We start from the raw sequence: 14,932 nt of genomic DNA on the forward strand, positions 1-14,932 counted from the left end.
CCCTTTACTAACAAAGTTATTACAACAATAAATTCTTTACTAGAGTATGAGTTATAGGAATTCACGTTGGGTCTTAGGCAAATGGCTGGAGTAGGAAGTCATAGAGTTTGATCTTTTAGAGCATCCACAATGGCGGCGAGCGGACCGGCTAGCCAATCCTCGGCGCTAGTAGGTCCGCTCGCCGAACCATTGTAACCGGCTAGCCGAATTTCATCGGAAAAATCGGCGAGCGCACGCCGATTTCTGAGCGTTGGCTGATGGGCTCGCTGATCCGCTGGCCGCCATTGCAGGCTCCGGATCGGTGAGCGGATTTTTTTATTTATTTAATTTTCGAAACACTATATATACGCGATTTGCACGTCGTTTTCATTTGCACCGCTTGTTTTAACGAGTATTCTCTCTATCTTAATTTCTGTACAAGAGCAACAACGCGAAATGAGTAGCGCGGGTGGTAGTAGTGGTGGGGATGCTGAGGAGTACGAACGGCGAATGAACGAAGTGTTGGAGGCCTATACGTCCCGTGAGATAGACCGACTGTTACAGAGGGCCTTGCAGCCGGCGGTACCTCGACCTCGACCCGTTGTCCACTGCCGAGCAGTGATTGAGCGGGATCACGTAGCTACACATCAGCGGCTATATGAAGACTACTTCGCACTGGAGCCGCAGTTCAACGCCAACCTTTTCAGGCGGCGTTTTAGGATGAGCAGGGCCTTGTTTATGCGTATTGTTGAGGCTTTGGAGCGTCGATATCTGTATTTCCACTTCAGGCAAGATGCGGCTGGCAGACCCAGCCACACACGTATTCAAAAGTGCACTGCGGAAATCATGCAGTTGGCCTATGGAGGCGCGGCAGACATGTGGGACGAGTACCTCCACATCGGTGAGACGACTGCCCTTGAATGTATGAAGTATTTCTGTCAGTGCGTGATTGAAATATTCCGTGATCAGTACCTTCGAAGCCCTACCCCCGAAGACTGCCAGGAGTTGATGCAGATGCACGGGGAGAAGCATGGGTTCCCGGGTATGTTAGGCAGCATAGATTGTATGCATTGGGAGTGGAAGAAGTGTCCAGCTGCCTGGAAGGGGTTCTACACGACCGGCTACAAGGGAAAGAATCTCACGATGATCCTCGAGGCCGTAGCTGATTATCGACTGTGGATTTGGCATGCATATTTTGGGGTAGCCGGGTCGAACAACGACCTCAACGTCCTCAACTCGTCGACCATTTTCAACGAGTAGTGCCAGAGCGTCGGTCCTACCATCAGTTTTGCCGCCAACGGCAACCGGCAAGATATGAGCTACTACTTGGTGGATGGGATATACCCTATGTGGCCCATCTTTGTGAAGACGATCAGATGCGCATCCGATGAGAGGAATGCCTACTTTGCGGAACGGCAGGAGTCGGAGCGTAAGGACGTGGAGCGCGCATTTGGTGTGCTCCAGTCTCGAAGGGCGGAAATTACGGGTCCAACGCGTTTGTGGCATGTCGACTGCATTGCCGATATAATGTACGCATGTATTATCATGCACAACATGATTGTCGAAGATGAAGGTGTACAATTGACTAGTTGGGCGAACGACGATAATGAAGCAGGTCCAAGCCTCGGCGTGGCCGCCCCCAACGTACGAAGCGGGGTACCTCACGTTGAAGCCGACCGCCTCCAAGCACATGCCGACCTGCGCCAAGTGAATGCTCATATTCGACTACAAAAGGATTTAATTGAAGAGTTGTGGGCGCGGATTACTGCACGGCATTAGTTTTTTTTATTTATGTAATTTTTTTAATGTACCTTCTTTTTTTTGTAAATTTTTAATGTACCTTCTTTTTAAAAAAATTAATGTATTTTTTTTAATTAATGTACTTTTTAATTTTAATAATATAATTGAATTTTCACGTATCTGTGTCGTAAATTTAATTCCGTATTTTGTGTGATTGTTAATTATTTATGTTATATATATTTATGTGGCTAGGCTATTGTTGGGCTATTTGCTTATTTTGATGATGTGTCAGGAGGATTTTTAGTGCTGATGATATGACATGAGGAGTTTGTGACTAGGCTATGGCTGAGCTATTCTTATTGTGGATGCTCTTAGTTAACCTAATTTATTTTTTTAGGCACTTCCATTGTACTACCGTTTAAAATAAAAATATCTTTTAAATTAAGTTAGTAGTATAATATTAGTGTAACTTTTATCATTATCAATTATTTTAGAGATATATAAATATAGTATCTCAATTGATTAATATACTACTACTAAGTATTTATATAGGTGTTTACGTCCGTAATTAGTATGAAATGATAGTATAGTAGTTATTTAACATTTTAATCTATTTAAATTTTTATATATATAACTGAATTAGATATTAATATGAAATTGCTCTTAAATTTAAGAACAATCGAAATTGAAATTAATATTGAAAATTTACATTTGAATCATTATCAGTGAGACCCCAAATGAGTTGAATAATCTAATAATATTATTATAATCATGTAAATAACACAACTTAGGTTTTCAAATTATAATAGCGATCATTATATTTTTAAAACCAATTGAATTATAAACTGTAATATGTCTCAATGTATTGTAAATAGAGATATTTGCACATATTTTTCTATTTGCATCATTATGTTATATCTATACTTATTTTATCGATTCCGGTCAACGATTATAGATTTTCGCTCCCTATTATTGAAGCTAAAATTGAATCTTAATCGGTTCATACACTAACTTATCATGTAAAAACTGACTGATTAGTGTAGGAATCAAAATAACCAAAATCAAGTAATATTCAATAATCAACATTTAGTATTCAATAATATACTATGGATTAATATGCAATAATCCACACCTAAATAACTAAAATAAATCAATATAAATTAAGAATAAATTCAAGATCATATAAATATTACAATCGCATGGAAGATTAATTGAGATCTCCTCCAATTGTATTAAAGATCAATCAAAAACTAGTCATCGATTCAACAAAAATTTAAAAATTATACTCGCTCGGGCGTCGCTTAAGTAATCGACTTATTTTCAGATATGCTTTGAAAAAACATACTTCATCCGTTCCATGTTAATAAAGTCATTTTACTATTTCAGAAAATTCCAAGGCAATAGAGTCGTTTAGTAAGAATTAGGCAATTTAATGAGGTTTTAGCCAAAATTAATTAACACCCCTTATTACAGTTTACTACCCTAATTATACAATTTAATTAACTGCATCCACAATGGCGGCGAGTGGACCGGCTAGCCGATTCCAAACGCTGGACGGTCCGCTCACCGAACCATTGCAGGCTCCCGATCGACGAGAAAAACGGCGAGCGCACGCCGATTCCTGGGCGCTGGTCGATGCGCTCGCCGATCGGTTGACCGCCATTGCAGGCTCCCGATCAGCCAGCCGATTTTTTTATTTTTTTTATTTAATTTTCGAAACACTATATATACACGATTTGCACGTCATTTTCATTCGCACCACTTGTTTTAACAAGTTTTTCTCCCGTATTTGTGTCGTAAATGTAATTCCGTATTTTGTGTGATTGTTAATTATTTATTTTTATAATTTTATTTATTATGCTAGCCTATTGCTTGTCCAGTTACTTGTCCTGATGATATGACAAGAGGAGTTTTTAAGTGCTGATGATATGGTAGGAGGAGTTGTGGCTAGCTTATGACTGACCTATTTACCATTGTGGACGCTCTTAGGCCATCCACAACGTTGTTCTTATACCGTTCCTAAACCGTTCCTTAAACTACTATTTGCGGGTCCCACTGTACTTTTTTACTCTATTCCTTAACTAAGGAACGGAACCTGCAACCCTCCGTTCCTTAACTGTTCCTTAAATTACTATTCATTCAATTTCATTTTTTTTAATTTCCAACTCAATTCAATTAAAAAACACACTTTAATAAAAAACAAACACACTTTCTTAAAAAACACACAACATTAAAACAAAGTTACAACTTAAACTTAAAAAAATAAAAAGCACACACTTAAAATCCTAAAAAAATAAAAGTACACAATTTTAATAATTCCAATATTTGACGCATTTGTTCAAAAGGATCAATTAGTTTGATTAAATTTGAGAGAAGAAAAACAGAGTTGATTTGAGATGAAAATTGGGGTGGAAATAGAGAGGATTTGAGAGGAATAGATGTGTGTTGTGAGTGAAATGAATATGAAATAGGAGTATTTATAGAGTAAATAAATTAAAAAAAATACAAAACGGATAAAAAAACGGTCACAATACTGTTGCAAAATTATTACTCCCTCCGTCCCGAGCTACTTGCACTCTTTTCCTTTTTGGGCGTCCCGAGCTACTTGCACTCTTTCCATTTTTAGTAAAAATTAAAATCCCCTTATTACACTTAATTAAAGCTAATTTAATGACATTTATTAATTAACCACCAACCCCAGCATCCCCAATTCATTTGTAATGTATCCGTTCTCTCTCTTTGCAACTCTCTATCAGTAAATCCTAAAAAAAAAACTCTCTCTTGAAACCCTAGATCCACCTCACTCCCCGTCTAAGATCTTCCATCTGCGATTAAACCACGACGGTCTCGAACCCCAACCTCACTCCTCGCTGAAGATCTGCGAAATAGTGGGTGGGTTAACCCACGTCTCTCCCGACCCGCGACGACCAGACCAGTCCTGTCTGCGAGAGGTTTGAAACCGTGTGGTTTGCAGGTGGTAGAGATATGGCGAATTGGGTGAAAGAGGCGTACGCGAAGTGTGAAAGCAAACCAGACAACGAGCACAATTGTTCCATATCTGATCTCTCCCCTGTTTACTCAAGTGATGAGGACTTCAATCTCTCTAATTATCAATAAAATACACCATCTTTGGTGAGGTGTTTATAATTTATCATAAATTATTTTTTCTGCTTATGTGATTTGATGAATTGTTCATTGTGCTGGTGAGTTAATATTGTTGGTTATATTGTTGGTTTTTGTTGACTTTGGTGAATTGTTCATTGTGTTGGTGAGTTACTATTGCTGGCTATAATGTTGGTGGTTGTTGGCAGTAATGTTGATTTTTGTTGGCTGGAGTTAGCTTTTTTTTTTGGCTGTTTGTATCTTTGTAAAAATATGCTTCATTATAAAAACTATGCATCTTTACTTAAATATGCATAATTACAAAAATATGCATATTTTACACCAAAGATTCATCATTACATAAATATGCATCCTTACAAAAATATGCATCTTTACTTAAATATGCATAATTACAAAAATATGCATATTTACACCAAAGATGCACCATTGCATAAATATGCATCCTTACAAAAATACTATGCATCTTTACATAAATATCATCCTTACACTTCCATTCCTAGAGATCTGGCAATCCTTACCAATCCTTCAGTGCATCCCATTTCCAGTAGATGTGCAATGCATTGTCTAACAAGATCTGCTGGAACTTCTAAGTTGTGTGGGAGTTGATCTGCTCTCCTTAAAGCTGCATTTCCCATATGTGGAAGTTTGTAGCTATTATGGCCCCTAACCTTCATTATCTCAAGCGTTTTTAAACAACCCCAGACATTCATACTCAACAACAACATACTCCGGAGTACTTACCTGATTAGGGTAGTGTCCGCAACCCGGGCAAAAGCATCTCTAGAAGTTCTTGCATAAATTTCTCTGAATCATAAGGCATCGGTCTTTCAATTACAAGATCATCAAAATGAGGAATCTGCAACAAGATTTAAAGAAACACTCATTCAATAAAAACAACAAAACCGAATACTCCATTTAAACAAGAAACTAAAATACCTTTGACGATGTGGACCAAAACGACTCAGAGTCGTCCAACAGGAGTGCCGTCTCCGGAACCACAGTGTCAAAGTATTCACACAGTCGAAGTATCTCTGGCACCACCATGTCAGATTCGTCACACGGACGAATCATCTCCGGCACTACCGCGTTCGAGTCGTCGAACGGAAGAACGGCCTCCGGCACCGGCGGCTCGGAGCCGTCAAACACCGTCTCCTGTACCACCGTTTCAGATTCATTCACTGAAACACCTGGATCGGACCTCAAGCTTTCAGAAGAAATTGGGGCTACAATAGCTCTTCTGAAAAGAGATCGGTTCACGTTATGACGGTATCTAAGTGGAGGGCTACGACTGCGGTAACGGGAGGGGGGAGTGTCAGGAATGATGATCTCAGTCTCGGACACCATTGACAGAAGAGTTACGGGGGCAATATGAACACGAGAAGAACGATGATTCAAGAACCCAAATTTAGAGTTTCAGTTTCAATTTTGGGTTGGAAGCAAAATATTGGATGAACAAGAACGATGATTCATAGGGTTTCAATTTTAATTTTGGGTTTCAATTTTAATTTTGGATTGGAAGCAAATATTGGATAAAAAATTACTTTTAAATTCACCAACTTTATTAGCCATTCTATTTAAAACACTAATTACTCATTCCTTAATCTCCGTGTCGAACAGTAAAGGTTCGAGTAGCTCGGGACGGAGGGAGTATTATTTTTATTCATTAAATTCAAAATTTAAAAAAAATGAATTATTGCGTCACCGTGACGAAACCCACTCCGGGGCAGCGAGTGGGCGTCACTCGTGCGCTGAGAGCCGGCCACGTTGCTTCGGCGCGTGGCGGAACGTATCGTGCCGCTTGCCGCGGCAACGACACCCGGCACGGCATAGGCACGGAATGGCGACGACATGGCGGCTGCAACGCGTGCCGCCGCGGAACCGTTTCTCCGGAACGGCAACGGCACCGCAACGGCACAGCGTTGCGGGTGCTCTTACACAATTAAAAAATTAAAAATCCCCCTACCCTAATTTTCCAGCTCATTTCGCCGCCTCCCCTTTCTCTCACTATTTCTCTCTTCATCTTCGTAGATGTGAAACCCGCCGCCTCCCCTCTCTCTCTGTACATCTCCTAACCGTAGGTGAGTAATCCGGTGCCGCCCCTCCTCTCATTTCGCCACCCTTCTCTCTCTCAATTCGCTCCCTTCTTCTATGAGACGCACTCCCCTCGCCGACCCCGCCGATGGCTGTGTAAACCTACGCAGCCACGTCGCCGACGGGAGGATTAATCCACGCCGCGGTAAAATTCCAGAAGCCACCCCCTTCCCGGGGTCATATTCTCGTGGTAGATTGCAAAAATTAACACGAATCGACGAAGACCCTAGCTTTAATCGAAGCCACCCCCTCCCCATCGACGAGCCCGCTGGCAGCGTGGACTACGCCACCCAGGCATGAGGCCTTGGCGGTGGCAAAAGCGAGGCATGAATTGGTGTGAACTCGGTGAGATCTGACCTTGGCTTTGAATTGGATAGTTGTCTTTCCATGTGCCTGAGGATGTGAAGAAGTAGGGATATCTGGGCTATCTTGCCCATCAAACCATTTCTGCATTTATTGATTATTGTTTGATCATCTCTGAATTTTAAAATTTCGTGATGTTAAGTTTTCATGGCCCAAGGCATCGGTGAAGAAATGACTCAATATCTAAGGCAAAACTTGGGATATTCACGCCGAAGAAATGGGATTTGGATCCCCTGCCCCGCACGAGTAGGGGCCGCTGTTCCCTATATCATAATATTTAATTCATGAATTATAAAATTATGCTGTATGGAACAGCAGTCCCTGCCCAGGGAGAGCAGCACAGCAAGGGATTCAAGCCCGAAGAAATGGCTCAACATTGAATTTGTAAAACATTGACTTCAAATTTATTTTCTGTTTAAAATTGCAACATCTATCAATATATAAAAGAGCAGTTTTCTTGATGCCACCGTGGCACCATTTTGGCGGGAAACTACTATTGCTACTGCAGAATAATAGGAGTAGCTATCATTCTTGAGCAATGCGAAAGGTATTCTAGAGCAATAGCTATTAGTCTATCCCTGCGACAAAATAGCTGTCATCTTGAGCAATGCAAAAAGTAGTCTAGAGAATTGTTAATACTAGCAGATTCATCAGACTTTTTTATAGACTAAATAAATTATAATCCGTAGTAAGTTCCTTTAGGGTATCAAGTACTCCATCTTAAAATTCTTCAATAAATACTAGAGAGTGAATATGTGAAAGATATCTATGCTAATAGCAGAGAACAAGGAAGATGTAACGAGCTGGAATTTGAGTGTTATTTGGTTTAAACGACGAAAGACGGCGACACAGCAGAGAATGGTGGAAGGGATTGCGCTTTGGAAGATTCGGAGGGAAAGCAGAGAGGAAATCGGGCAGCATGAACTGGGTGAAATCTGGCGTCGATGCGGTGGCTACCCGTAGTCGACTGACGGCGAGGCAAGGAAGGCGATGGAGGGGATTTGCTGTGCGGAGAAGTGGGCAGTGGCGATCGAGTCTCCCCCTCTCCCGGACTGATTTTCCCTCACCTTGCCGGGAAATCGCTGTCGCCCCGGAGAAGAAGAGGATGTTGATCAATTTGCTCTCTACAAAATGAGGTTTTGAAGCGAGGTTTTTCAGCGCGTCCCTCTTTAATTACGCCCCCTCCGATCCATTTCAAGTTTCTCAATCGGCCACTAGAAGGGATTGACGGCGTGGGTGTAGTGGTGAAGTTGGAGAAGGAGATGGTGTGGTGTGGTGTGGTGTGGTGTGGTGTGGTGTTTTTTTATTAAAAACCATTTTAGTTTAGTTATCAATTTTGTAGTGGTGTGTTTTCGGTTAATAATCAGTATTACTTGCCCATTTTATTTAATTAGTATTACCTGCCCATTTTATTTATTTAAATCTGGAATTGTTTATTTTGACTATAATTTAGTTTCAACTATTTATTACTCTTTTCATCCCATAAAATTTGTTTCAAATTGATATGGGTTGATATTTAAGAAATTGTTACTTTTAATTAAACAATTAAACAAAGGTGTATAGTGGAATGGTGTATTTAATATATATTTTAGGTATATATTTAAGTGGGATAAATTTTGCCTGACCGACTAAAATAGTAAAATGAGACAAATTTATAAGATGTGGAACAAAGGGAGTATATTTTTGTTATGAATTCGTTTTATTATAAATTCTATATTTGTGTTAGATGGTGATGTTGAAAGTTATAAGTTGCCCTATTTTTATTATTGATGATACTATTTTAGAGACAATCCTTCTTCTATTTTCTTTTTACTTATTTTGTTCCATTTTTGACAATTTTCATCTTACAAGTTTAGTAAACAGATTTTTTTTAAATATTGTGAACGTATATTTTGAATTTATATTATTCTCTTTTTACTTTGTGATTTTTCAAAGTAAAAAGACATGAAATATCACATATTAAGTCATCAAAAAATATACTAAAAGATATATTGAATACTATCATTTTGATGCATATTTGTTAATATATATTCCCTCCGTTTCTTCATAGTTGAGTCATTATATCATTTCGGAAAGTTCCTTCATAGTTGAGTCATTTCCATATATGTTAACTTTTTTCTCTTTCTTACATTACATTTTTTTACATTATTCTCTCTACTTTATTCAATTTATATTTTATTCCCATTTTTTACTTTATTCTCTCTACTTTATTCACTTTATACTTTATTCTCTCTACCTTTTCCTCTCTCTTACGTTTTTACCTATCTATTTATTTGACACACCAACAAAACCGAAAAACCGAATTTAGTTCAAAATCCAAACCGAACCGAACCCAAAAAACCGAAAAAACCGAAAACCGAACGTAAAAAACCGACAAACCCGAACAAAACCGAAAAACCCAAAAAAAAAACCCGAAAAACCTGAAAAAAAAATAATATAATATAAATATATATTTATATATGTGTATTTTATTTTATTTTATATATACTAATAGAATATTTATATATAATATAAAATTAATAATACATATAATATATATTATATAGTAGAATATATTAAAAGAATATATATTATATATAATATAATATATTAAATTAATAGAATATATATATAATTCGGTTTTTCGGTTTTTCAGTTTTTTTCTTCGCCCGAACCGAACCGAAAAACCAAAATTTTTTTATTTTTAAAACCGAACCGAACAGAAAAACCGAAAAAACCGAACCGAATTTCAAAATTTCGGTTTGGTTCGGTTCGGATATTCGGTTTCCGGTTTTTTTTGCTCACCCCTAATAAACATTCATTTCTAAAACTTCGTGCCGAAATTTTTTGCCTTACCTATGAAGAAACGGAGGGAATATCATTATTTGAAATTTTATTGTCCCGTGCATAGCACGGGTGGTAACACTAGTTTAATTCTAAATTGCAACATTTAATTCTCAAAATCATCATATATTTTGTCGAATTTTTGTTCAGCTTTTGACGGATGGAGATAGGAAAAAAACACTATACCAATATTATTACTAATAATTCAAAAAGTAAATAGTTAACCATCACATCACTATATCTACTTTATTAGACCATCCACTACGGGTCTCGCCGGCATCTCGCGTCTCATCCCGGCGAGACGGGACGCCGGCGCGACGCGTTGCAGCCTCCATCTCGTCCCGTCTTGTCCCGCGTCTCGTCCCGGCGAGCCACGAGACGGGCTGTCTCGCCACGCGACGTGGAGCAACCCGGCGTCGTGCGTGACGCCCACTCGCCGGCCCGCGAGTGGGCGTCGTCACGTGCTGACGCAATAAATATTTTTTAAAAAAAATTCGAATTTAAATAAAAAAAAATTGTAACGGTAATAATACCGTTTTTTTTGTTTTTTTTATAATTTTTTTGATTTTTTATTAATTTTTTTACTCTATAAATAATCCTAAACTCATCCTCATTTCACACACAACTACACGTCTATTCTTCACGGGCGGAGTAGTTTTTTTTTTATTTTGTGTGTTTTTTTATTTTGTGTCTTTTTTATTTTGTGTGTTTATTTAGTTTGTGTGTTTTTTAATAAAGTGTGGTTTTTAATAAAGTGTGTTTGTTTAAATTGAATTGGGTAGAAAAAAAAATTCTAAATGAAATTGAATGAATAGTAATTAAGGGACGGTATAGAGACGGTTAAGAGACGGAGCGTTGCAGGTTCCGTCCCTTAGTTAAGGGATGGAGGAAAAAAGGACAGTGGGGCCCTCAAATAGTGCTCAAATAGTAGTTAAGAGACTGTTTAAGGGACGATATAGAGACAGAGTAGTGGATGGCCTTATACACTCACTAAACATCCATTTTTAGACTCCGTGCCAAAAAGTTTTGCCTCTATTAAGGCGAAACAGAGGGAGTAATAAATAGTTAAAGTGGAATAGTGGATAGAAAGTAAAGTAAGAGAGAAAATAATGTAGAGGAAGTCATCTTCTACATTATTCTACTTCTTATTTTTTACTTTCTCTCAACTTTAACTACTCCCTCCGTCCCGGACTACTTGCACTTATTTCCTTTCTGGGCGTCCCAAGTTATTTGCACTCTTTCCATTTTTAGTAAAAATTATCACCTACAGCCGCAATTGTTGACTTTGCTATACACTCATTCCTTAATCTCCGTGCCGAAAAGGAAATGTGCGAGTAGTCCGGGACGGAGGAAGTATTTGTTATCATTTTTCTAAAATAACGACTAAAAAATCACATGAGTTGGGACGTAGAGAGTACTTGGAAATAATTTTCACGTGGAAATGTCATTTATCTTTGATTCAATTTTTGTAATTGTGTCAATATATTATAGTATTATATTATAGATTCAGTTTTATATAATATTGTATTATTGAGTTTGTTTATAACAATTAAGATTCGTTGCTTTGTAGGAGCTTATTGTTTCATTTATACCTTTAAATGACAATTCACTTGGTATAATTTACTAATTACTATTACATCCATCTAATGTCACTAGCATTTTTCTTTTTCGGCTCATCCCGAACTACTTGCACCATTTATATTTTAATCAAAGTTAATTAAGTATTTCCTTATTAAGTGTCCCCTTATTACACTTAAAATACAAATTTAATTACATCAATTTATTTTAAAAGATTTCATTTAATCTCCAACCATCAATTTTATAGTATATTATTTAATAATAATATATTTTCAATATATACTTTTAATATTGGAACAATCTTTCCTAAAATAATTTGAATTAATTTTATATTATATGTTTCCAATTATTTTGTCTATAAGTTATTTAAATATTCATGTTAAATATAATATAGTTTAAATTATTTCATTTGTAAGTGAATCTAAATACATAATAAATTTTAATATCATGAAGATATTTATATTCTAATTTAAAAGTAGTTAACAAAATTAAATAATAATATATAAAATATAAACAAAAGTAAAAGAAAAAAGAAAAACTGGAAAGAAATACTTACTCCTAATACACAAAAGAAATGTACGCATACATGATGCAATATTTTCAAGATTATTTAGTAGGAGTAGTATTGATTGTACTCTACTCCCTATTTATGCAAAAGGGTATACTAGTCTTAAAAAACTGGTACTTTTAAAGTGAACTTATTTCAAGTAAATTAGTATTAATTATACAATTTTTTATTAATATTTTATTTTTATGACTAACCTCATTTAGCATCACTCTTTGAGTAATAGCATTTCTTTCCTAAACTTGATTATTTTGATGAGTTGAGAACGTCGCTTCCCTTTTCGTGCGTCTCCAAAGTTTCCACCAATAAATCATGCCTCAAAAATATATTAGCTCCAGCTCCGGCCCATCGTAGAATAATCGAACCAGACTTAAGTTAAACTCATCCAAAATCAGTCCACCTCTCTAATTCCTCATAAATCCACCCAATTAATCAACTTAGCGGCGGAGGTGGACGATTCTGATGGTTTGCTGCTGAAATTGAAGGGATTCTGCCGCAGGATGGCGGCGAAGGACTTTTGGATCTTCGTCACATCGCGGAAGAAGGAGCTCGAGCTGTTCCGATCGAAGCTGCCGAAAGCCCTCTCTAGCTGCGGACGATCCTACACATTATTTGAGTCGTGCGGCAGCTGCTGCGATGAGACGACGAAGAGTAGTGAGAGCATCTCCAATAGCATAGGACATCCAATAGCCCTCACATATTCTTCCTACTGCCACATCAGCAGCACTAAAATTTTCCTACCACATCATTTGGACATGCAACTGGACATCCAATAGGCCTCACATAGCCTTCCCATAGCCTATCCACGTCACTAATAACAATTATATAATTTAATTTACAATCGTAGCAACATACGGAATTTAATTTACGAGACAAATACGGGAAAATTGAATAATACTATTAAAATTTAAAAAAGTACAACAATTTTAAAAAAAAGTACAATAATTAAAAAGCACAATAAAAAAGTACATAAAAATTAATCTTGAGGGGTAATTACACTTCTAAAAGATGAGAACCGGATGAGTGCTTTGTTGAAAAGAAATTTCGCAAAATTAAGGAGTACGTGGTTTGGGACATGGTTTAGGAATTTAAAATTCATAAAAAGAAGAATGTAAAAGATTATGAATTGAACACTTGCGTACAATTAAAAGGGGCCTAGAATTAGCTCGCCAACTGGGATTATTGGCCGAAGGATAAATAGAAATCAGCGTTAATTTGTAAGATTTGGAGGCTTATTAGTATGATCTACTGGAAGAACGTAGAAATGGAGTAAAGTAAGGAGGCGAATATTTCTATATGGAAATATAAAACATTCAAGGATGTCTCTATAAAAGAGAGACAACCTAGAATGATTTTTGTCCCACATCGAATGTGAAACATAAAACATTCAAGGATGTCTCTATAAAAGAGAGACAACCTAGAATGGTTTTCATAAATTCGCAAGCCCATTAAATATATACGGGCTATTAAGAATTTCTTGTATAAATTTATTTGTAAAAATTGTTTTTAAATATAAAAAACAATTTTCATAAATAAATAGTATTTTTTAAAATTTGTTTTTTTTAAATTCGAATTTTAAAAATTCGAATTAAAAAAAATTAAAAATTTGACGCCGGTCTGACGCCGGTCTGACGCCGATCCGGGGCCTACAATGGCACCCAGCGGATCGGCGTGGGCACGCCGATTTTGACGCCGATTTCGCTGACGCCGGCTGCAATGGTTCGGCGTCAGCACCGGCGTTCGTGAAAAATCGGCGTGCCGGTGCCGACGCCGCCATTGGAGATGCTCTGAGGGGAGGACGTGCCGAATTGTCAACTCTTAACATGGTAATAAAGCAACTATTATAACATAAAATTACCATTCTGTCCTTTTATAATTAATTAATCTAAAAATATTTTCCATGTGGCAAATTCTGAACCAGTCATTTAATTAAAATGAGTAACTGATAATGCATCCCAATTCTCAATTCGACAAAAAAATTTCAATTGATAAGATGAAAAAAAAAATTCAATTGATAACATGAACAGCATGTTAATACATTTTTTAAGCATATATTGTTACTGGTCATTTTGACTTTTTGGTAGACGATGATGGCTTTTCCGTAATCCAAGAAAAATTCGTATATCTTAGATAATACTAATAATTAATACCTATGTCCCTAATAATATGTCAGATTTATTTTTTTAATCGTTTTATAAAAATGATAATAAATAGTTAAAGTGGAGAAATAGTAAAATAAGAGAGAGAATAATGTAAAGACGACTCTTCTCTACCTTATTCTTTCTTTTATTTTACTATTTTTCGACTTTAACTATTTATTACTCCCTCCATTCTTGTAAGTTTGTCCCATTTTTCCATTTCCGTCTGTCCCACAAAATTTGTCTCATTTCACTTTTAACCATTTTTGGTAGTGGACCTCATATATCACTAACTAATTTCTACTCACATTTTACTATAAAACAAATATATCAAAGTAGGACTCACATTTCACTAACTTTTTAACTCACTTTTCATTACATTTCTTAAAATCTGTGTCGAATCAAAGTGGGATAATGTTTCGGGACGGAGAGAGTATCATTTTTACAAAACAAGCTCATAAAAGTAAATGTGATAGTTAATGCGAGACGGAGGTAGTAATATTTAAATGCATTAGGATTGTTATTAGACTTC

The sequence above is a fragment of the Salvia splendens genome, chromosome 2 (assembly GCF_004379255.2).
Source record: "Salvia splendens isolate huo1 chromosome 2, SspV2, whole genome shotgun sequence".
Lineage (NCBI taxonomy): Eukaryota > Viridiplantae > Streptophyta > Magnoliopsida > Lamiales > Lamiaceae > Salvia > Salvia splendens.